General features: G+C 39.3%; 1 protein-coding gene across 1 annotated transcript in view; it reads right to left on the bottom strand.

Annotated features, from left to right (window-relative positions):
- LOC140243859 (uncharacterized) overlaps positions 1 to 24,839 on the bottom strand; it is a 342,981-nt gene that overhangs the window by 61,840 nt on the left and 256,302 nt on the right. The window lies entirely within an intron of this gene.

Genomic DNA, 24,839 nt, shown 5'->3' on the forward strand with positions numbered 1-24,839 from the left:
AGGGATATGTTAATCAAAGTTCCCAACAGGCATAATTTACCATTTGCAGATGAAACAAAAAATGAGCATTAGTGCTTTAAAATAGTAGTAAAATGTGAGTTAGGGATAGAAATAACCACTGTGAAAATTCGAATCAGTAAAATCGATGTTAAGTATTGCTAAATATACAAAATGTGAACAATAGTTATAATAATAAAAATGTTCCTAGACTAAACCATCTACAGTTACAGTTTGTTGAGACAAATACTGACATCGCCTTATATTTTAGGCTTTATTGCAAAAAATTTATATGGGAGGGTGTTTTGTGGTACAACAGACCTACACATTATGCATGAAAGGTGATATCTTGAACATTTTTCGAATCACTGTTCCCAAAGGTAAACTGGACCTTTAAAGTTTGCTCACCGTATCGGGCGACATCCTTGCTCACACGTCTGTCCATTCTACAAAAACCTCACGTGGCAAAAGACTCTACTGCCTTTGTCATGTGTGATCAAAACTCTACACTTGTGATCGCATGATGATGCACCAACGCTAAACCGTGACCACAGCGACCGTTCTGGCACTTGCACTGATTTCACCTCATTGTCCCTTTTGCACAAGGAGAGAGGTCTTCCAATCTTCATCGCGAAGTCTGGAAGCAGGTCGGGCCGGATTGGATACTCTTCGGCAGGGCAATATCAATGAGGGTTCCCACGGAGACTTGGTTAAGAGAGATAATCTCACAATTATCATCCCTACAACAGGCAAGGCAATGGCGTCGCAGAATCACAGCCCTGAGCGTTTACCCTCTAAATGTCTGCGCTGCAGCCTAGTAGGTGATGCAGAGTCCCTGTTGACTGCAAGAAGAGCTGCCTTGCTTTATTTAGTCTCTTTCTTCTCTGATGTATAAAAGCTCATGGATGAGTAGTCGGTGGTGCTGTTGGATGTTGGAGTACTCTTATGTTTTGGGTCCAGATCACCACAGCAAGATATTGAGGCAATCTTCAACTTGCTTTGACCATCTCACAAGAATGCCTTTGTCAACCTCAAAGGCAGAATTTTCGCAGCACGCTATATCTCGGGCAAGACGTGAAGAAGACTATTTAAACACTCACTGATCTGATTTCGGGAAGATGGATTTGACACATGACATCTATCTGAAGAACCAACCTATCACAATTAAATGCTTACTTTCCCTCTATGCTTTTGAAAAGATTGCATGAAAGCTACTAAACCTAGTTTCTTTTCACTGATACACCGTAGTAAGGTCAAATTGAAGATATTCATATGGCTCTTGCATTTGAGTCAGGCCAAGGATAAAACAGAATTTTCTAGGTTTAGGTATTTCTTTGTGGATGTGCCAAAACAAATTACAGGTAGAGGAAGGGGAGCACACGGAGCTCTGAGGTAGATGTACTTTCCTCTGAAAATAAAAAATACGCAGCAGTGCTCAGTGCAATGTATCTTTCCACTTCAGAAGCTGAAAATTTTAATCAGTGCTCTAATTTTTTCCCCAAGCAGAATGAACTGTGAAGCAGAATCTCTTAACAAATGCTGCAGAAATGCACAAATCTACTTTTTGCTTTCACTAAAAAAAGGGATATTCATCTGATATCGAATAAACATGTAAGAGCCAAAATCATGTAAAGCTGGTATCTGCCAATGGGGACAAGAAAATTCGTCCAAAGTTCCTGCTGCAGGTAGAAAAAAAAAATGTGCTGGAAGAAGTTCAATCAAATCTCGCCGGTAGAACAGAGCAAGCGATGCTGATCTGCGTGCAACAGCATTGAAAGTTTCCACTGGACACAGAGAAAAGAACCGGTATATAGCCACCACACCATTGGATACCAACGACCTGGTGAGTTCCCTTTGTGCTAGCCAGCTGCTACCTCCTCCAACAAGGGCACGGGGAAGAATGAATGAATACCGACTGGTTGCTCCAAGGTTTAGCAATAAATCTTTCTTTCTCCTCTCCCCATATCTCCCTCTTTCTCTCCTACCCTGGGTTACGATTTCCCATCGCACAATAGGGGAAAGAGTGTTGTTCTCAAATGATTGACACGGCAGCACAACGCCGGCCACGTGGCAAGGGGGTGGAGCCTAAAGTCTTCCACTACCAAAAGACCCGCCCGCTTTATTGGTATAATCTTCTCTCCCCCCCCCCCCCTCTTCTTTCTCTTTCTCCGCTCTACTTCTCTACTACTGAGTTGTGCACACACGCACACCAACCCAATCACAGCTTTGCATGATGTGGCGCTTCACAGCTGTGCCTCAATCCATACACAGACTGAGGGGGGGGGGGGAATCTTATAATCACACAAATATGAAACTGTAGGGTACTGTACACATTCAATCACCTCAATGCAACCTTTAACAACAACCAACAGCATTTCAACATGTAAGACATCTTCATTGCACGGAATTTCCAGCTCATTATTTTTTTCTCCTTCTTTTCCCTTTCTGTACATTATCTGGTCTGCACATACATTGTACACAGCTGCATGTTAATAGCTTCCTGAGAAGTAGTCTGGCGTGTAAAGTCTCTCCTTTAAACACGGCACAAGAAAGCAAACATGGGGTCCAATTATTGATGTAGTCAACACGTGTCACCGTGTTTGCTGAATCGTCGGGGCTATCTCTGCGAGACAGCACGCATGTGAATCATACAGGTGGGTCGGATATACTTCGCAGGCAAAAATCTTTCCCAGTTATTGAGAGGAAGGTCCTTTCCTTTTTGTCTCTGCCATCAAGGCAATAATATCAATCAATATGTGGACATGATCTATTGTTTAATAGGTATAAGTGGCAACAAAGAAATGGACCGCAGCACATGGCGTTCGAGAAGCATCTGTGAAACCTGATATGAGTCACTGGGACATTGCTGAGCAGTTTCATCATTGACGTTCAATGCCAAATTTTTATTATAACAGCTGTGATATTCTCTTCTTCTTCTCAAGCTTGCAGAGTTCAGTGTGCCTTTCTTCTGGTCAAGCCACTTGGGTGTTACAAGACCCTGCAGCATGGGGATTCAGGGGGTGGCTCTTTTGAATTAATCATCATTCACTGCCCACAGAGGTACATTCGAAAACCATGAAAAGCGCTCATCAGCCAATATACGCACATCAAAGCGTACACTCATCAACGCACATCAAAGCGTACACTCATCAGTAATAGCCCATACTAGATGAGATTCTTCAGCTGTGTGTGGACTCACATAGAGTTCAGTGATAAAGCTGTACACATGTCCATTTGGGGGATTCTAAAGTATATCTGAGCTGGGGCCTTCCTACTCCATGGCATACCCGTGCTACCAGGTCTTCAATAACTGCTGTGCCTCTGATAGAGATTGTATATACAACAGTAAACTCTACACAGACAAGCACTCATGATATATAGAGAGGTTTCAAGGAATACACAAGATGCCTATTTATACACCTTTATATTGCAAGATCTCTCCAGCAAATATGAGCTTAGGCCAAATCTGAGTGCACTAAAGCGAACCAAACCAAGCCAAACCATACCGTACCGGATCATATCATGCCAGATTGGGAGCATGTGAGCGCACATATGATCTGTGGAGAAAGTGCACCTCATGAGTTATTCCTTGAACTCGAGTCAGAAGCAATTAGGGGTCACACGTTTTGCACGTAGCAATACGGTCATACACCTGGTGTGCTTTGCCCGTTGAGGATGAGTCCCGAATATACTTGGGCAGGTGTCTATGGAAAATGTGTGTTGTAGCAAAATCAGCCCGTTCTCAATGGGTTAATAAGCTACACACAGGTGTCCTAAACAAAGAGAATCAACTCTTCGTATTATGACATATGATGTATGTAGTGCATGTTACGAACATTCTTCTTACGCCAACTTCTGGTGTGGTACGGTATGCTTTTGGAGCACATCAGGAAGTGGTCCACATTTGGCTTGGGTATGGTACAGTACGCCTTCGGAGAGCACTTCAATGCACCCTTTAAATATACGTCTATGCATCCTGTTCACACTTACATCAACTAGAAACATATTCAATAAAGCTAATCTTAATTCTTTGTTTTAATTGCTCTTGCCAGGTTGCCATGGTGTTGTCGTGACTGTAGGACATAAAGACAAGGTAAATGCAGGTTTGTTTGTTTCAGTGAACTTTGCAGACTAGAATTCTTGCTGAAAAAAAAAAAATCAAACAAATTCAAACACAAAATGGAATGGTCTTTCAAATGATCAATCACACAGAAAATATATAAATCTCCATGTAGTCAAGGGATTTTGAGACTCAGGCAGTGAGATAAAAAAACAAAAAAAACAAAACAAAAGACATCAAAACTTGCAGGAGGTCACATGAAAAAAGTTAGTAACAAAAAAATAGAGAGTTTTCAAGGAGTAATCAGGAAGATAATCGTGTCTTACATGTACATGCATTTCACCCGGCAAACATAATTTTCCAATCAGGAAGGCTTTGATATTCTGTTTTCTGGATTTGGAGAGATTATAATTTTTTTTCAAGGAAGACTTCTGAAGATTCATGTAGACCTGACAGATCTGCAGAAATCGTCTTTCTGGTCAAAAAAAAAAACACAATAAAACACTATTACAGTCACTATATGGAAAGAAGTTTTATGCTGGAACTTTGCTTTATAGAATACAATCCCTGCATCATATGCTTTTAATCTACTTTTGTATATTTGCTTGCTTGTGTGTGTGTGTGTGTGTGTGTGTGTGTGTGTGTGTAGCAATTTCATGAAATGAAAGGAGAAACCACTGCAAGGGTATGCCAAGATGGTTTTATAAGGCTACACACATGTGTTGAGTTACTAATAAATGCAGGATGATGTGTTTTTCATACAAACATAATTCCTCGACGGACAGGATGCGCATCCGATATAATTTTGATGTGACACTATGTCCTTTCCATGGAAAAGAATAACAGAATTCATGCGATGTGGGACATGGGTAGTTTTGCATTGTAAACCAAGGGTCACTTGTATAGTGTATCCACTACTGGACACAACAACTGACTCATCAGTGTTGCAGTAACTAAAGGAGGGGGGATAATGAGAACCAATAATAGAACATGAGAATGTAATGCGGACAGATCACATCATTAATGAATCAAGTACCTACTTGCCACTACGCAAGTCTGACCTCTCTACTAATGAAATCATATTCTATACTATCTTCTTTCAATCACACACACACACACACACACACACACACACTCACAAACACACACTCGGCCCACTGCCTCATCAGCTACAAATGTATGAGGGTTTTCACACTTATATAATAACTTGTTTGTAAAGTGCTGAACAGCACACTTCATAATTGCTTGTCTGAAAGTTGGGTTATGTTTTTTGTTTTAATCAAGTTTGGCTCAATTTCAGTTGCATCTTTGCGATCTGAACGGTTTGACTTCTGAATGTAGCTTACGTGTACCTTGGCATGGTACTGTAAAACACATTATTTTCGCGGCATGAAATTTTCGGGAGTTTCCTCTAACATTCAATGCATATAGTGTAAACAAGATCTTTAGCATTCATTTTAATTTCGCGAATCTCGGCTCTCGTGAAATTCACGAAATTAGAATGCACACGGACATTCCTCGTTTTACAGTATTCATTTCTGCACACAATGCATGCATACACCTCCATACACTTGCAAGTAATCACATTCAGGGTTGCATAATTGATAAAAAGACCTAGGAACTTGTGAATTAGTAATTTGCAAGACATTGATGCTGTCTGCAGCCACAGGACTCATTTCACTATCTGAGCTCAAAACACGACTTAGAAATGCTCTGCAGAAATCCCCTTGATTACACGCGAGTCCTTTTGTCGGTGTGAAACCCTACTATGCCTTTTGTGTACAGCACTGCCCATGGCCTGGTGTACCAGCTGGCCTTTGAGTATGGGGCTGTTCGACCAAGCCGAAGGGATCAAGTGCAAAAAAAAAGGCTGCATGCATGCACACAACACTGAATGAAAGCTGCTTCACACACACACAAAACAGGGAAGACATCCTTGGAATTGAAACTACGGAGAAACTCTCTGGACGACGACAGCCGAAAGAACAAAAAAGAGAAAAAAATGAGAGGTAAAACGAGAGATAAAGAAGGAAAGAAAGAGAAGGGGCAAGGATGGAGTATATACAGTGGTGGAGAGATAGAGGACAGGAGAAAGGGAAAATATATCTGATGGACAAAAAATTGGAGGGAAAGAGTTTAACATTCTAAAAATAAAATAATAGGTTTTCTAGATTTGAAAGAGTCAGCATTACTGTAGCAAAAAACCTTCAACAACAATTATTTAACCCATTGAAGATGGGCTGATTTTGCTACAACATGCATTTCCCATAGACACTTGCCGGAGTATACTCGGGGACTCCTCCTCAATGAGTCAAGTGCTATTAAAGCAGCACATGGAAAATATTGGGGAAAAAATGAGAAAGAGAGAAATGAAGCAAAAAAATTAGTTGAGAGAGAAGGAAAGATGGAAAGAAAAAGAAAAGAAAGGAAAAAAGAGAAGAGAGAGAAAGAAGGGGGAGAGGGAGAGCATATGGTGCATAAAGGGAGTTCATTTTGAAACAGAGCGTGAAGAGTGGGAAAGCCAAAAAAGTGAACAACAAAAAATGAGAATGGGAGGGATGACAATTCAGATAAAACTTCCCCCCCCCCCTCTATCTTTCTCTATATCTATCTCTTTTTTTCTTTTTCTTCAGATGACGGGGGACGAATGAAAACCTTGAACACTGGGCTGACATTCACATCAATTCATTAATAGCGATCAGATGAGACTGGGGTAAATAGCAAAGGTTATCAACACTTAACGAGGCATTGCATGAGAGGGAAGAATGTCTCTTCCAGAATTAGACGGAGTGGGGAGAAACTGAGGAGAGGAGGAGGGAAGGGGGGGGGGGGGAGGTGGTTAAAAGAGAAGATATTAAAGGGATGATATATTTTTGGCTGAGATGGGAAATCAGCTTTTCAGTTTTTCTGTGAGATAATGAGAAACTTCTAATGAACTATGAACGAGCATACACTTCTAAGAGGAATTAAAAGTTTAAGTGATGAAACTGATTTTGACATGCCTGAGATATATAAAAAAAAAAGGTGGGACCCACCTTTTATTAGGACCACTTAATTTGCACTTTGTTTTTGGATATCTCAGCCATTTCAAAACTGATTTCCATGAAACAAACTGAATTCCTCTTAGACTTGCATGCTCTTTAACTCTTTAAATGTGCCATGGCGTAAACCCCCTGTGTGCCACATTATTTTGAGAAAGCAATGTAGTCATGCTTTGGGGAAACATTCTGCTTTTCAAGCTTTTCTTTTAAATGACCAGTTACTACATTATTGTAGAGGCATAACTTTTGCACACAATATGTAGTGCCTGAAACTTAGAATCTACCAGCAAATCCAGTAGAGAACACCACTTGATAGCCACTCACCACATAAAATGCAAGCAACATGTGATGCATCACGCGTTACCCCGGGGTACCGTAGTACCCGGGTAACCGCATTGTGTAGCGCCACCTCACGTCCATTCGAGGACAGCCAGAGAAAAATGCATGCACTGTGTGTGCGTGTACATAGCATTCCCATGCCACTGCATGTTATACTATGCATGCATGGAAGCTGCGATACCACTAGCATGTGCTTTAGTGCAGTGCAGTGCAGTGCAGTAGCTAGCGCGCACTAGCTCCAGCAGAATCGAATCGTGAGAAACGCTTTAATTGTACCACGGCATTTGGCTATTTATCGATTGGTTTGGGCGGCTTTGTGCGTTTGAGCAGAATATGCGAAGTTGGCACGCCGTCGAATGAGTCGGGCGTGCGAATGTGGCACATAAAGAGTTAAAATTTCATAAATGGTTTCTGATTATCTTGCAAAAAATTAAAATCTGAATCCCCCATCTCAACCAAAACTATACCACCCCTTTAAAATCTGAATCCTCCATCTCAACCCATGGACCTAACCAAAACTACACCATCCCTGTAAGAAAAGATGGGGTAAGAGAGAGAGAAGGGGGGGAGAGAACCAAGCCTTTTTCACCAGAAGCTGAACAGGATCAAATTAGGAGGGGCTTTTTTAGGGGGAAGAAGGGGGAGAAAAGGGAAAATATTGCCCTCATTTGTCGCGTGGCAGTGGAGCTAAAAGAGAGGAGGGGTCTCCCAAAATCCTTAGAATCGGTCTCAGCACCTGCTTGTTGGGTGTGGGTGCACAATAGGGTCACCACCATTGTCTCAGCTGCATCCTAGTGGATACCAGTTTTGACACTGCACACCCTTTTCTTGACCAAGGCAATAAACTCTAGAAACATTCGCACATGGGTTATATTGCCCCACGCTGGATTCGATCATGGACCTAGTAGGTCCATGATTCGATGCAGTCATTCTTTTTGCCCCATCCTTGTTCCACTGTTTCGCTTTCGTTACTTAAACTAGGTCTTTAGTTCCTTGTTTGCTTATTTTGTCTGTTTAGGACATTGTGCTTAGCCCACTGAGGATGAACTGATTTTGTTACAACATTTATTCCCCATAGACATCTGCTTGAGGATATTTGGGGATAGTCTTCAGCGGGTTAAGAAGATGACAAGCATGACAGTGAAAATTTGGTCAAAATCGGACTAAACAGAAGGAAGTTATAAGATTTCAAAGATTTGGTAATATTAGTGAAACAGTTTCTCGATCAGCTGATATTATGTAATCACCTCTCAATTTTCCATTGATATTGTACCAAAAATGTTACAAATTCAATTCTTTTTGCTATAAAAGTATAAAATATAATGTTGTTCCTGGTTGAATAACTTCAAAATATGATCAGTCAGACATATTATCAAGAATTGAGACTGGGGCATAATTGCCTTTTAATAGAACAACAAAACATGGAAATTAAAAATATAATGTACAAACTGTAAAGCAAGTTCAGAGGGGGTGATGTCTATCAATTCACCATTTGCATATAATTCATACTAACTGTGAAAGAACTGTGAAAAATAGTGAAACTATTTGATATAGTTTCACTAATTTCCTTTATTTTCATCCAAATCGGATCACATTTTCATTTTGCTAAAAAAAATGTAACTCTTTCATTACAGATTAACTTTTTACTGGTCCGTATTTCTTCTTTAACTACCGGCACAATGATGGATATTTGATAGCTCCTTTCATGGCAGTGCCAACAAATCTCTATAAGGGTTAATCAGAGTTTAATCTTATGCTAATGACTCAGAATGCTGTGTTTTCATACTGAGTAGTTTGGATAAATATATATATTTTTTTCTGTTTTTCTTTTGGCACAGGAATGCATGGCAGTTCTTGAAAAGTTTTTTTTCCCTACAATTTTACCTTCAAAACTGTACCAGGAAGGATTGAAAGGAGCCTGGCAGACAGGTTTCGACTAAAAAACTTTCACTCACGAAGAAAAACAAACAAACGAGACATGAAAACTCGTCACATTGAGGACGAGTTAGGTGATACGCTTGTGGTCATCAGATGACAGTCATCTGTGATCGACAAAGAAAAGAATGTGATATAGGCACCTTGAAGTTATATTGAGCGTGCATGCGAAACCGTTTCTGTAACCACTCGGCCACGGGTCATCCACGGAAATGGTAAGACAAAAAAACAACAACAATGTATAGATATAACAGGGGGAAAGTCAATGCCCACTCAACTAACGTGGCCGTGTGAACATCTATTGCATTGCTAGACGGAAAAGCGGCCTTGTAACGACTGAGGTCGCTATGCCATTTCTGGCAACTTGGGAAAAATACGTCCCGCAGACATAAAACCTATAATCGGGTGGTTTTGATACCTTGCCTTTAATCACAATTTTCAATGTAATGACGTCATCAAATTACAAAACAATGACATCGTCTTGAAAGACAATTGTTCAAAGTACAACACCTCAGTCGTCGTCATTACATACTATGATCGCTTTGACAAAGTCAACCTGCAAAATTTGCTGCAGTCGAAGCAATGTGGTCTCCAACACACAAAAAAGAGGGATATGGCGTGTGTGTGTGTCTCTGTGTGTGTATAGGTGCGTTTATATACGAACGTGATTTCTACATGGACGAATATGTAATACAAAATTGAAGAAAAAAAAAACAGTAAAGTATCTAAGTATTTTGTTTCGTGATCTTGTGGGGTTCGAACCCGCAACCTCACGTCTCTGAGAAGTCGCCTTTAACCACTCGGCCACACGTCTCGACGGGAAAATATGGGGAACGTTATGGACTTGAAAGACAGTTGTTCAATGTATAACACATTCATCGTACGTTGTCAATTTGCTACTGACACGACAACCTACCACATGAAGATGAGGCAGGTATTAGTACCTGTATGAAATTATTATAGGCATGGTTATCAAATTGCCCTAAAATTTCCTTATAATTGCCTTATTTTTACACACAGTTATGCTATCCCTTTAAACTCGTCACAGTTTAATTAGAATCATTAATATCATACATTAGTACCTTATTCAGTTCCATAGCTGATCACGTTTGCTAATCAATTAAGATTAATTGTCTAGAATGTGTTATATGGCCAACCTGTATACACACGTATATACACACACACAATGCTAAATGTATGTATCAAACATCTGTAACACAACTTTGAACTAACTGTAGGAATTATCGCTGCACTTTAATATCATCCATACTTTTTATCACTATCTGAAACTCCACAAAAACCACTAAATGACAAATAATCATCAATACAGAAGACTGAATACCTTTTTAAAAATGTATAGCTTGTTACATGTATAAATCAGCACAAAGTAACCACGACTACATTGTGTTACTGAATTGATATGAACAAATTTCACTTTGTTAAATATACTATATCAGTTTGAAAAGCCCAGCCTGCAAAATTTTGCAGCAGTCGAAGTAATGCAGTCTCCAACGCAAAACAAAGGTATACTGTGTGAGTGTGTGCGTATAGGTGTGTTTACATGCAAACGTGATTTCTACATGGACGAAGGTGTAGTACTCCATTGAAGAAAAAAAGTAAAAAAAAAAAATATTTTCTTTCGTGCTCTTGTGAGGATCGAACCCGTACGTGTGCAACCTCACGTTTCTAAGACGACGCCTCTAACCACTCGGCCATACGTCTCGACGAGAAAAGTAGAGGAACGTAAACTTATGTACGTGAAAGATGAATCAGGAATCGTTTGGTCCGCATTCCATTCTCATTTTCAGTTTTAAACTGCAAAATTGTCAACCTCATGAGAAGATTTCAAAGAACAAAATGCATGATTACTGCAGCTTATTGTCTCAGCTACAACATACTTAAATTTCAGAGGAAATGAAGCAAAATCAGCTGAGATAAAGGTGCTTAAACGTTGTCAAGTCAATGGATGGTTTTAAAAAAAATCACCTCCCATAGACATAACACGTAAACTTGTCCGATTTTGCATCTTTACTTTCAATCACAATTTAAAGTATGATGACGTCATCAAATTTCAAAACCATGACATAGACTTGAAAGGCAAATGTTTAAAGTACAACATATGTGAATTTGGGATAATATTGAGCTTAAACAACAGAGATACGAGCAAATGAATGTCAGAAACAGTACCTCAAAAAAATCAATTCCACTTTTTTTATTTAAAATGACGATATGATGACGTCATCGCGTTTTCCTGGCAATATTGATACTAGCAATGTTATTTACAATTCACATACTTTTGTAATATGCAATAGAAATATAGGGTCAACGGACGATTTAAAGAGCTATGGCTAAATAAACAAAGACATGTTTTTTCACTATATTTGCAGAAAGACGCGCACGTGGAATTTCAACTTTGACGCCAGTGCATTCCTTTGTTATAGGTCGAAATCGATCGAAAATCAATGGATGTTGTTACTCAAAGTATCAGGAATCCAAATCAGTCAAAAAAATTGCATTTTCATGTTGCTTACGCCCTCTGCGCGCGAAATTGCGCGGACGGACGCGCACGCGAGAAAATGTTTGAAACGCTTAAAATTGTCTGAAACTTCGAGATTTCCCATTGGGAAGTCGTTTTCAGCTTTTAAAAATTTTGACGCGCGCGTACGCGCGCGTAATGAAGACCTGGGTAACTAGCGTTAAAAGGTAAGATAGAGCGTGACCTGAACTTCATGTCCACCGAAAATGATACAGAAATGACATCTAGTTATGAAGTTATGATCGATCATGTGACAAGGTCCGAAAATCACAAAATGGCGCCTAGATGACGTCATAGATATGTTACTGTCATGAAAACCTTATTGTGGCTAGATATTGTTATGAGACATGTTGACTGAAAATTTCATGTCATTCCGTAATGTCATTGTTGAGATATTGACGACACAAAATTGTCCAGAAAGAAAGAAGAATAAAAAAAAATAAAGAGAGATTTTGACAATCACAATAGGTGATACGCTGATAGCGTATCACCTAACAAACAATGAAATTTCACATGTACTGGCATAACTGCTTTTCTCAGAATAATGTCAAAACAGAGGTATCACTACTTCACGTTTCAAGCAACATTCAGCAGCTTTCATCTGAATTAATGTTAATTATAAATATACTGCAGTAAGCAAAATGTTTGCCTCTCTGATAAAACAACACCCGTGGACGATATCCTTCTCGATGTACAACATCTCCGTAACGTACAAATTTTTATTGCTCCCTCCCCATCAATGCTATACTCTCAACCACTGATGTAGCAAGTTTGACATTTTCTCGTTAAAACATGACAGATTTAATTTCTTAATAGTATAATAGCACATTCACAAGAGAACGATAGGTACATCTAATGCAGCCTGGGGCATTCATTTGAGTACTTGCCTAATAAATACGCACCTTTCACAAATGTTATACAATGTCAACACACGCTCATTGTGTGTCTTGTCAAACACCAGCAATGGACACGGTAATTGGTCGCTTTGCTCTATTACAGCTATATCCACAAATTATTCACACTCATTAATACGACAAATACGAGCACACCACTCAGCACACAACGCACCAGGGTGTCGCCCGTTTGCGGTGTGTGGGACTGGTGCATGATTCCCCCATTACGACACACATCTGTGACTGGAATCAGTCATAGAAGAAACAAAATGTGATACCACTCTCGCCAGGGTCTAGTTAAACATGCACCATCACAGTTTTGAGCATTGCACAGGTGGGCTGCCTACTACAGTAAAATCCTTCGCGTGCTTCTGGGTGCAGATTGGCACATTAAACCCCATAGCATTGAACACACTGTCTGAAGTCCCTGGCACAGATGGGCTTAAACGTCTTTGAAAACTTGATATCAACCTTGAACTCAAGCCTGATCATTCTCTAATCGCTTAAAAAAAAAAGCACACACACACACTCACACACACAAAAAAAAAACCAAACCAGATGTTATATCTAAAATGTCCTAATTAAGTTCATTCTCCACTGTTCACAAGTTTCATTTTTGAATGCTTTTTCCTTGTTTGCAAATTTGACAGTACATTGATTAGCAGGTCTAAATCACACACATGTCTTTGTAAAAAACAAACATGTCCGCATCATATGAATTTATGCATATTGGTATGTATATAAAATATAATCATATGCACACACACTCATATACATGCATACAGTTTTAAACTGTCTTTACAGTTTAAAACTGTATTCACACCTTTACCATGTCCACACCTTTACTGTGTTTTTTCCCCTGATTGGCACACATACTGCCTGAGTGCTTTCTTCACTGAAAGGCACTAATGACCAGAAACTAATTGGCAATGAATAGAGATTAATACCCAATCCTCATTTTGAACATAATTCCCATTGTATCACCACATGTGCCTTCCTGTTGAACTGAGGCACAATCCTGCACCTGAGTGGGCTTGCTAACTTTACAATGAGATCAAGTTTCGATTGGATAATTACTGGATGCTGATGAAAAAGCTTGGCAAAGTGAAGCTGAAGTGCCCATGAACATACACAGAGGGTTAAAGGGAACCCAAATCCCAAGAGCAATGTGGATTGAGTGAAAGCAGCAGCATTAGTAGAACATATTAGTGAAAGTTTGAGGAAAATCAGACAATCGATGCAAAAGTTACAAATTTTTGAAGTTTTGGTGTTGGAACCACTGGATGAGGAGACTGCTAGAGGTTATGACATATGTGTGGACATCAATATAAAGAAAATATAAAGAAAAATCCACAAAAATTCACTTTTCTAGCATAATGAAAGAGCACCTGACTAACTGCTTTCAGAAAGCAAGGGGAATAATTGCTAGTATCCTTAACATACGTCAGTATCAAGTTGATGGAATGTGTAATTTTCATGTACAATGAATTTTTCTGGAATTCCCTTTATATTTTCTTTATATTGTTGTCCAAAAATGACGTCATACTCTCTTTAATACTAGTAGTTTCCTGATCCAGTGGTTCCAACACCAAAACTTTAAAAATTCATAACTTTTGCATCGACTGTTGGATTTTCCTCAAACTTTCACTGATATGTTCTACTAATGTTGCTGCTTTCACTCAATCCACATTGCTCTTTGGGTTTGGGTTTCCTTTAATAGTTCATCCTTCATACATCCATACCCTTGAATGCAACACTTCTAATACGGTCTCAAAATAGTACAACGAATCTGGAATTCTGCTCTGTGGCTGTTCGAGTACTGTGGTATAGATACCAGGTATGTGCATGTGGGGATTGGTACAGCATGACTAACCTCAAAAACCACATACCAAATCCCATCAGATACATTGTATCTTTCATATGTTGATTTCTCTTGTACACATAATAGTACTGTTTACCATTTAATAGGAGCAGTGATTTACAAAATGGTCCAGTTATCACATATGATGCAATTGTGTAGGTCAGTTGTAACTTGTATTTCAAATCATCCCACCATATAAGAATTTCAAAATAAATCCTAGAATACAAAGAGATCATCACTATTTTTCTCTCTAAACCATAACCGTAGAAGGTCTATTCTAGAAACAATACTATTATTTATAACTGGTCATTGTTAGCATTTTGTATATTTAACAATACTTCACATTGACTTTACTGATTGAAATGTTTTTGTTGTTTATATCCCTAACCCACATATAAGTACTATTTTGAAACATTAAAGCTGGGTTTTTGTTCGGGCGGCAAATGGCAAATAACGCCTTTAAGTCCAAGAATATTAGACCATGGCAATAGCATTACATTCTTGGCAGCTAAAAGAGTTCACAGAGGGTTCAGTGGCAAGGTGATAAACTTACAGTACTTGCCCCTCCAGTCAGCTTGCCCTGGGCAAGTAAAACTCACTGGTGGATGGGTAAAATGTGGGGATAGGCCTACTTAATAATTTGCCTGTATGAGGTATGGGCCCATTGGCCATGCAGGGTAGATGGAGATTTATTTTTTTGTATTGCCCTATGATGCATCTAATTAGTTGTAATCCATAATGTTCTGTTCCATGGGCAGAAGCACAAAATCAAGGAAAATGACGGGGAATAAATGTTATCACACATGCAGTTACACTGTGCTGGGGATATCCAAGGCACCATTTACACTGCAGTTTATTACAAGTTTTTACCCTTTTTATCTTTATCTGCCACTGGAAATGCGCAGGGTATCAAATGACATAGGAAGAAGGCTGTTGGGCATTGGTTTTTACCTGAATTCTCTACAAACAAAATTTACTGGATGCATTTCCTCGAATATGGTAGAAACAGAGGCCATAATGAACACTATTCACAGAAATACGTACATCAAGGATATAGAGATTATATTGCAAGCGTGGTAAAAAAAAAAAAAAAAAATGAGTTGTGACCTTTGGATATCAATTGGCAACCTTGTAGCTACAGAGTGTTACCAGCATTATTACCAGCAAAACAAGGGAGACAGAGAATTACAGATAGGAAATCAATATCATTATATTGTATGATCCTGACAGGGATGATATACTGCTATGATCACAAATTGGTAATAACTACATCAACTATGTCTACAATTACCATGATTACCACTATAACCTCTACTTTGTCCAAGCCATGATAAAAATAATACCTACATAATACCCTGAGGTATGAACTAATTTGTGCGATGTACATTGTATGATTGACAGTGTATACATATTATACACGCACATAAATATGTACATATATACATACATAAACACATATAAATGTGTGATACTACCACATGGAAATGAGAATATTGTCTAGAGTTTTTAAATCATATACTGTACCACCTGCACTGATGTAGCCTTTTCTCCTTTTTTTTTTTTTTTTTTGTTAAAATACTGTTTCAGTGAAAAAAAATTTTGATTCTGACTCGGCATTCACAAGAACTTGAGGTACAATGTATAATGTATTTCACTACACTTAAAACTACACAGTGGTGTTATTAGGACGCACACACACATACTGGCATCACTTTGTATATATACATCAGAAGAATGGTTGCGCAATAACAACCTGTACTCCCATCTACATGTATGTACACGTTTTATTCCACACGTCATCAAAGATAATTGCAAATATTGTAGCGGCAAAAATTATGCTGGTATGACCAATTTGTAACAGATGGTATTAAACGACTAGCGGTGTAACATCCAGCATAGAATTGCAAGCCAGCTAATCAACTTTTATAAGGTTTAATTATCACAGACCATACTCCATTCACATAAATTTTCATTCAAAAGTACACAGCATCAAACAGTCTACTCCAAGAATGTATCAACAGCACAATATTGAGTGGGCAGAAGGGAACGGGGGAGGACATTTTTCACACATATCATATCGTTCAGTCCCACGCACAGTGACAGCAACCCATCCATATGGCCTTTGACTGAACAGGCGGCATCGTCAACACCAGCATGATGCTGCAGCTTAATGGGGGGATTCAACATGCACAGACAACTCTCGGGCACATATCATAAACATCGCATTCGCTGTAACTCTCTCTCTCGTGCTCAGTCCCGTCGCCTCTGACTCTGACATTAGCAATACTTACGCAGCTATTTCGAAAATTTTTCCCCCGTTATTCTCCACCGGCGGATGATGGGCAGATTTTTTTTTTTTCCACGACAATGTCGCAAGTAACGAGATACTTGGGATGACCTCTGTGTCTGCAATGCTTCGCCACAGCTCCCTATTCCGAGGTTTACACCGCTATACTACCAACCCAGCGTCCCATATGTTGGACAGTTCACGTTTCAGCAAATGCACTGGCAATGTGGTGCAAAAAGCCATGTAAAGAGCGACGCACATAAAATTGGCAACCCCTCGTAAGACTGCTACCCAGTCAGGGGCAAAGGCAATGGTGCCCACATACACTGAAGAAAGAAAGAAAAAAAAGAGGAGGTGGGGGGGGGGGGGGAAGGGAGAGAAAATAAAACAACCCGAACGAAAACCCTACACTTTAGGCATTAGGGAATGCACAAGAAAGCCTGCTTTATTAATAGCACTTTTATCATTTGCTCATTTACGATCTTCTCTTCTCTCTTATTCCCCCACTCTCTTTCACAGCACCTTTCACATAAGCAGCTACACAGCCAGCATTTCTCTCTCTCCGTATAGTCAGCCATACACACACACACACATACACACACACACAGAGGCCTAGACACACACACACATATGCACGCATACACTTACACGTACAGTGGCATATGCGGGTGAAGACACTTGAACGGGGTGGCGAACGCCGCTGAAATCGAAGCAACCAACGCCGCACTCGATGGCGCGCGGTATGAGAGAAGGGAAGAGGGACCGCTGGAGTGGGGAACGGAGCATCAAGTGTTCCACTCACTGTATCCCCCAACCAGAATGAATATATGTCCCTTTCTCTCTCTCCCTCTCTAACTTTCTCTCTCTATCTCTCCTGCCATCTCCCAGTTATATCATTAGCATCATAATCACGGAACACCAAAGCTGCGACAGGCGCGACCTCCGTATGGTCTGCAGAGCTACCAGCCTCACTGATTCATAACAATGCCACGGTATAATACCCTCATTTTTTTTCTTTCTCCCCACATTGGTACACCAGCTAACACTAGAAACTCACATGGTAACAGCTTTTATTTAATTCTTTCTTACTCACTCTACAATCAAAACAGTCACTATGTGGGACCATTTCCTTGTTGCATCTATATCACGTACTTAAAAACATACTATCACGGTGATAAAAAGGGGGGTAAAAGAGCATGTTTCTGTAATACAAAACTATACCATCATTCGCGTCTCTAAAAAAAAAACCTCACTTCACACTAATTGCTTTACCACATGTAAATGACTCTCCCCAATAACAAAGATAGTGGTGCTGAAAACAAAAGGAGTTTCACACGTTCATTGAAAATAAATATACTCTACAGATGGATCAAAATCAGTAGATAAACAGCCACACTTTACAGTAACTATGCCAAATCAAACACAGTGACTTCTATGTGACCTATTCAAATGACAAGCTAAAATGCTTTTTAATCTGCCGACCAGCAAAAAAAACAACAACAAACGAACAAACTTTCAAATCTACACAGTTAAAGGCACTATGCAGCGCAAATGCATGTTGACTCGTATTGATTGATACGTACCCTGACCACCATTTATGTGACCAAAGGAATCAAGATCTAAATATGAGCCCATGTATTTCATAACATATATTTCTGCTTTTTTTCTCTCCAAATTACTTGGATGCATCCTCAAAAATCTTAATTTGAAACCAAGATTCTGTCAGTAGCCGGGTTCACACGTACAAAATAGCGGGATGACGATCGCGATGCACATCCCGAGTTTTTTTGCGAGCGTCCACACGAACCAAATTAGCGGGATAGCGATCGCGATCAGTATCCCGCTAATTTGGCGAGCGTCCACACGTACCAAATTATCCCGCTAATTGCCGATAGAGATAACAGCAAAGCCTGCAAACTGGGTCACGCAGCGCCCTTCTCTGTCACTGCCAGCGCGCACTTACCTTTGTCCATTGTCTTTTACGCGTCAGTGGTGTGGTTCGCGCGCTGCTGTTGTTGTGCTCCAAAGAGGCGAAGGACCTCTTCGCAGAGGTCTCGCTGTTGTGATGTGCGCATTGCATGATGGGATATAAAAACTCGAGATTCTAATCCCGACCGTTCACACGTACCAGCGCGGGGCCAATTATCCCGCTAATTGACGAACCAGCGCAAGATTTCTTGGGATTAGCATCGCGATGCTTATCCCGCTAATTTTCGGGTTTTTTCTGTCCACACGTGCAAAAAACTCGGGATGACGATCGCGATGCAAATCTCGAGATTTGTATCCCGCTAATTGGTGTACGTGTGAACCCGGCTAGTGATATCACTTGTTAATAATTAAGTACTAATATGATTAACAAAAGACATTGGAATGCACCTTCTCATAGAATGAGCATTTATAACTTGCAGGTTTCCTTGCAATGTCTTTTGTTAATCATATTTAGTAACATACTGTATACGCCGAATATTTCGCAAGGTTTTTATTTTCGCGAATTTCGCGAGTTAGGTGCTATTTGCGAAATTAAAGACACCGAAATTATTGACTCTTATCCCGATGTGAATGTGACATACGCGTGTACACTTCTGCGTTCAGTACAGGACCCCACAATCGCGAATTTAACCACTCGCGAAATCGTTGGATTCGCGAAAATTTAGACTCACGAAATGTATGGCGTATACAGTATTAGTAATATGTTTATGCTAAATCTATGAAAAAAAGCATTCCAGTTTCTTCTGTTTTAAAATCATATTAGCACTTTAGCGATAATTGACAGATATCACCAGCAGAATCTTAGTTTGAAAGGTGCATTTTGTTGTTGTTGTTGCTTTTTGTGGGTGTATCCAAGCAGTCTGAAAAAAAATAGTATAAAATATATTATGAAATATATGAAACATATTAATGCACTTGGCCCCATACGAACAGTATGTTGGGGGTGTCACAAATCAACACCAGTCAACATGCATTTGCATTATACAGTTCCCTTAAGGAAAAAAGAAATAGAAATTTCCTATAAACATCCACTCTTGTGAAACTGGAATGATACTACGACTGACTGGTGGTCTCAGTTTACACATAACTATCTTTGCTGCAGGTAGCAATGGTTGAATATAAAAACAGACTACCCATATTTCCTGTTTGTGAATGCTTTTATGAATTACAATTCTCATTAGTGTACAGTGAATGGATGTTTGGACATGCATAGCCAAGCATGGTGTAAGAGATGTGTATGACATATTTTGCAACAATAGCTCAATTGTGTGAAACATGTTTCCACAAACGGGCTTAGAAACCAGTTTTTCGTGCAAGTCTGAAACTCCTCAAAGTCTCCTTCACAAATTCATTCAGCATCCACTTCACGAACAGCCACGACAGTGAAATCCCATCAATAGAACGCTACACTCCATTACTGCACTCATGATGGGAAAATAACGTATCTGACAAGATTACACACAGGGTATCCCTGTGCTCCTCAGTCATTACGTTGCCATAGCAACCCATTTCAGCCCAAAGATACTCTTCACAGCAAGATTCCAGAGGGGAAAAATCATTCGGGAGACAGTTTTATGGGCCTTGAGGGCAAAAGAAATTACCCCCTTATTTGGCAAAAGTCACTTCATCAATGAACTTGTCTGAAATGGCATCACAGAGAAATCTATGCAACACATCAGTAAGATGTTTGGTAAAAAAAAAACTCACATTATATTACCTCTTTGAATGCCATACTCTCATAATTGATGTGTTACACGGTGACTCAAATATATATGTGCATTTTTGTGGGACTAACACAAGACATGATGGTGTACACAGGAATTAAATCACAGACAGTTATAGAAGTCAATTTCTATCCCCATGAGCTGGGATATTACCATGCTAATGCTTGTGATGCACACTATATCGTCTGTTGAGAATGAGAAGGGCCTTAAGTTGTCCCGAACACTATGGGTTTAGAGGCAACTTCATGCCCTTATCATTCTCAACCGACGATATATAGATAAATCTTGCTCAGGCTATAACTTCCTCGTTTTTCATGTTGACTGTAGTAGTGTAACAGAAGAAATGTTTCTGTATCACTGTATGACAAGCTATAAAGGAACTGTCTGAATCCAAGGGCCTGTTTCATAAAGACTGAGCGTAAGTTGCAATCAATCGCAAATTGTGTTTCATAAACAACTTTGCAATTGATAACAAGTAATGCTCAATCCACTGAAGTTATGCTTGATTTTTCTTGAAATTAAGCGTAAGTATCTTTATGAAATAGGACCTTTTTTTGAATGCTCAATTTTGAACTTACGCTTGATTCAATGAGTTATGCTCAATAAATGAAGTGTAAGATCAATTGCAACTCTTTATGAAACAGGCCCCAAGTATAATAGTCAATTAATTTGATGTACGTATGATAACTAACGTGCATTAAACCACTACAGCAAACATACAACCTCAAATGAATAATATGCAAGTCCTGACTGTAATTCATGAAGTAACAAAATGTAAACTCTTGAAGTTCTACAGGAATATCATGTCTGTCTTTGAGAGTCGTAAAAAAGAGCAATCAACTCCAAATATGCAGTGCATATGAAACAGATGGCTTTGACGTATCATTATCTTTATTAAAATGCATCATATATTCTCAGTACCTCAGAAGATGGACACCTCTTAAGGGTGAATATTTCATGACGCCTGTTTTGGCAACATATCATTACAGACATTTCGTTGCATCTTCAAAAAAAAAAAAGAAGAAAAAGAATAAGAAAAAAAAAAACACGAGAAAGAGTAAGGTCCATGTAGGTGCAATTGATTGCAGCGCAATCTGATTATGCATCAGAGGGCCGTTGGCCGTGACTAATGTGATGGTACGCATGACAAAGAAGGCAAGACCCGCTCCACAGGGTGCTGAAGACAGCATCATAAAACTGTACCAGAGAAAGAGAGGAGAGGGGGGGGGGGGGGTGGTGGGGTAGAAGAGAGAAAATGAACGAAGATGAGATGGATAAGGAGGGAAAGAGTCAAAGAGGATGAGTGGGGGAGAGATGGAAGGAGAGAGAGAAGAGGAGGGGGAGCGAGAGAGAGAGAGAAAGAGAAGGAAAGAGGCAGAAAGACAGATACAGTGATGCGGAAAGAGATGGAGAGAGACATATTAACGGGAGGGCATCTCGTTTGGGTCAGCCACTAACCCCCGCTTCCAACCGCCGACAGCGGCGAGCTCTTGGGGGCCCCCAGCGCTCTCCTTCGAATGACATGATAATAGATGCAAACGAGAATGATATCAATTAGAGGATAGCGGAGGCAAAGGCCAGCTTGATCTGGGGCAGGGAGACGGGGAGGTACCGTCGCCGTGCCAACAACCCGGTAAAGGATGAGGGGTGGCTTTGATGCTGCAAATAGATAAGATATCGGGCAGGAGGAGAAAGATCTGAATGGGTGATAACGAAGACATGATTGTAGGATTGAAGGGGATTCTTGAACTGAGAAGAAGAACCGTGTCTTCTTTAACAAATGGGATGTCACAGGAACTATAGAAGGTCAAAGAATCCAGCACAAATCTATACAATATTGCCATGGAATTTAAAGATGGCTGCCTCGTCTTAATTCTCATCATAAATCAGAAAATAAAGAACTACTGTAAACCCAGAAATGTTCATGTGCACTTTAATTTCACAAATTTCCTGAGGGCCAAGATTCATAAAATTAAGATGCATGTCAAAGTTCTTTTCTCCACTATATAGAATGCCAGCGGCAATTTTGTGAAAATATCATGCCACAAAAAAAGGCTGTTAGCTCCAATTTGCAAAAATTTTATGCTGCAAAAATATCTTTCTTTATGGTATATTAAAAAAAAAATCAAAGAATGTTATGGCACAACTTTTGATCTAAAATGCATTGACTTTATATCGCTAAACCATCAACTGCAGTATTATGGTAATATTTCTGACTGACTGTCATACCCCAAAAGAGTCACATGTTCAATGTCTAGAAATACAGCACTTTGAAGCAGCTACTTTTATGATGCTTTGTCAGATTCTGCATGGGGCAAAAGAAAGAAAAAACCGTAAATCAAATCTTGCCTATCTCTTCCAGTCTATGGGAAAGTACACAGATGCCTTCGATTCCAAAATAGCAATATCCTACCGACTTCACAGATGGCTGAACATACGAGACAAAGCAAACAAAGAGATCGATATCAATTTCCAATTTTCATCTCCTTTCCACTGCCAGTGTCTACATCGATACCAACGCCCTGACCCCTGTAGTTGCCATGTGTGTGTGTGGGTTTTTTTTTTTGTGTGTGTGTTTTTCCACAAACACAGAATCCTACAACAGGGACTATTGGGATTGACCTGAATGGCTGCAGCAAGCAAGTGAAAAAAAAAAAAAAAATCTTCATAGCTACTTCTCCAAAACCTCAGCAATTCAGTGAGGTGCATTCTTTTTATTTTCAACAAATAACGTCTTGCAAAGTATTATGCAATAGGAGACAGGGAGTTGAGCTTTACCAACATAAACAAAACACGTATCATCAAGAGTTTATGTTTTATGTGTAGAAATGTAAAAGATTCAAATCTCACTAACCAGAATAATCCAGTAATCATAATACTTTTTTAATATCTACTAGAAATTCAGTAAAATCAAAGCTGATAATATCTTATGATAGTCTCACACGCATCAAAAAGACATTTTGCTCAGTGCATTGTCATGCTCCCTAGAAAACTGGAGTTCCAATACTTTCATTCTGTACCAATCAGAGTGTTTTTCTGAAACACTTACACGGTGTCCTGAATGGAATTGAGGCGCTACAAATGGCAATCTCCTTTCTGATCAGTTTAATTTTACGTGATATTAAAATCATAATCATATCTCACAGGAAGACAGAAGACTTTTGAAAATTTCATTTGCAAGAACTAAATTGCCTTCAACTTGCTGTACATAGCAGTTGTGCAAACAACAGGCCTCTATGGACATAACATGCAATGTGTATAGGGCGGACAAAAGGCGACGGTGGCGGTTTGTGCTGGGAAAAGACAAACAGTAAATGATATGGGAGAATCAACAGCTGCTACGAAGATTGCGTGTAAAGAGGTGTAAATGCCTCTGTCATGCAAAGAATGGGAAGGTCCACATAATATTGTGCGTGAAGGATATTGCGATGCTGGTATTGACGTAGTACCACAGCTACTCTTCTCCATTCTGAAGAAGGAGTACAGTTACAATCATCATTTAATACAGATCTCAGTTTCCAAAACAAAACCATTAAGTAGACTGAAAATCAAAGATATTGCAATAGCTGAAAAAAATCAGTACACTCAGAAAGACGTTCTGTTCTAAAGGTAAAGATTTGCAAAGCTCTGGTAGTAAAAAAAAAAATGAATATGTGAACGAGGGAATTCAATCAAGGCTGAACATACATGCTTAATACATTCATTTATTTGATACATGTTGATTAACAAGAAGCAAGGTGACAGATCATTACACTTATTATTAGCTCACTGGTGTGATACCTGCCTTTTATCAGCACAGTTGCTCCAATTGGTGGATAACAGTTTATTACACAGTCACACAAACCTTAAGTTTACATAACCCCGCCAATCGTGTGGGAATTTTGGCACAGAAATCATCATCATTAAATAGGCATGCTCTAAATATCACTGCAAATCTAAAAAATGTTATTACGTAGAAGTCATTACATACATTAAATCTGCACAATATCAGAAAAAAAAAAATTGGCCAGTACAAGAGAAAATAAGAAATGTTCTAAAATGTGTTGTTAAACCAACTATAAATAATTTGCTTAAACTTTCACAGTTACTAGGTTTTTAGAAATTCTGTAACTCACAGAAGTAATCATAATATAGCAAAGGGTTGAAAAGATATATTTTTTTCCCTCTCTTTCTTATG

The sequence above is a fragment of the Diadema setosum genome, chromosome 20 (assembly GCF_964275005.1).
Source record: "Diadema setosum chromosome 20, eeDiaSeto1, whole genome shotgun sequence".
NCBI classification, from domain to species: domain Eukaryota; kingdom Metazoa; phylum Echinodermata; class Echinoidea; order Diadematoida; family Diadematidae; genus Diadema; species Diadema setosum.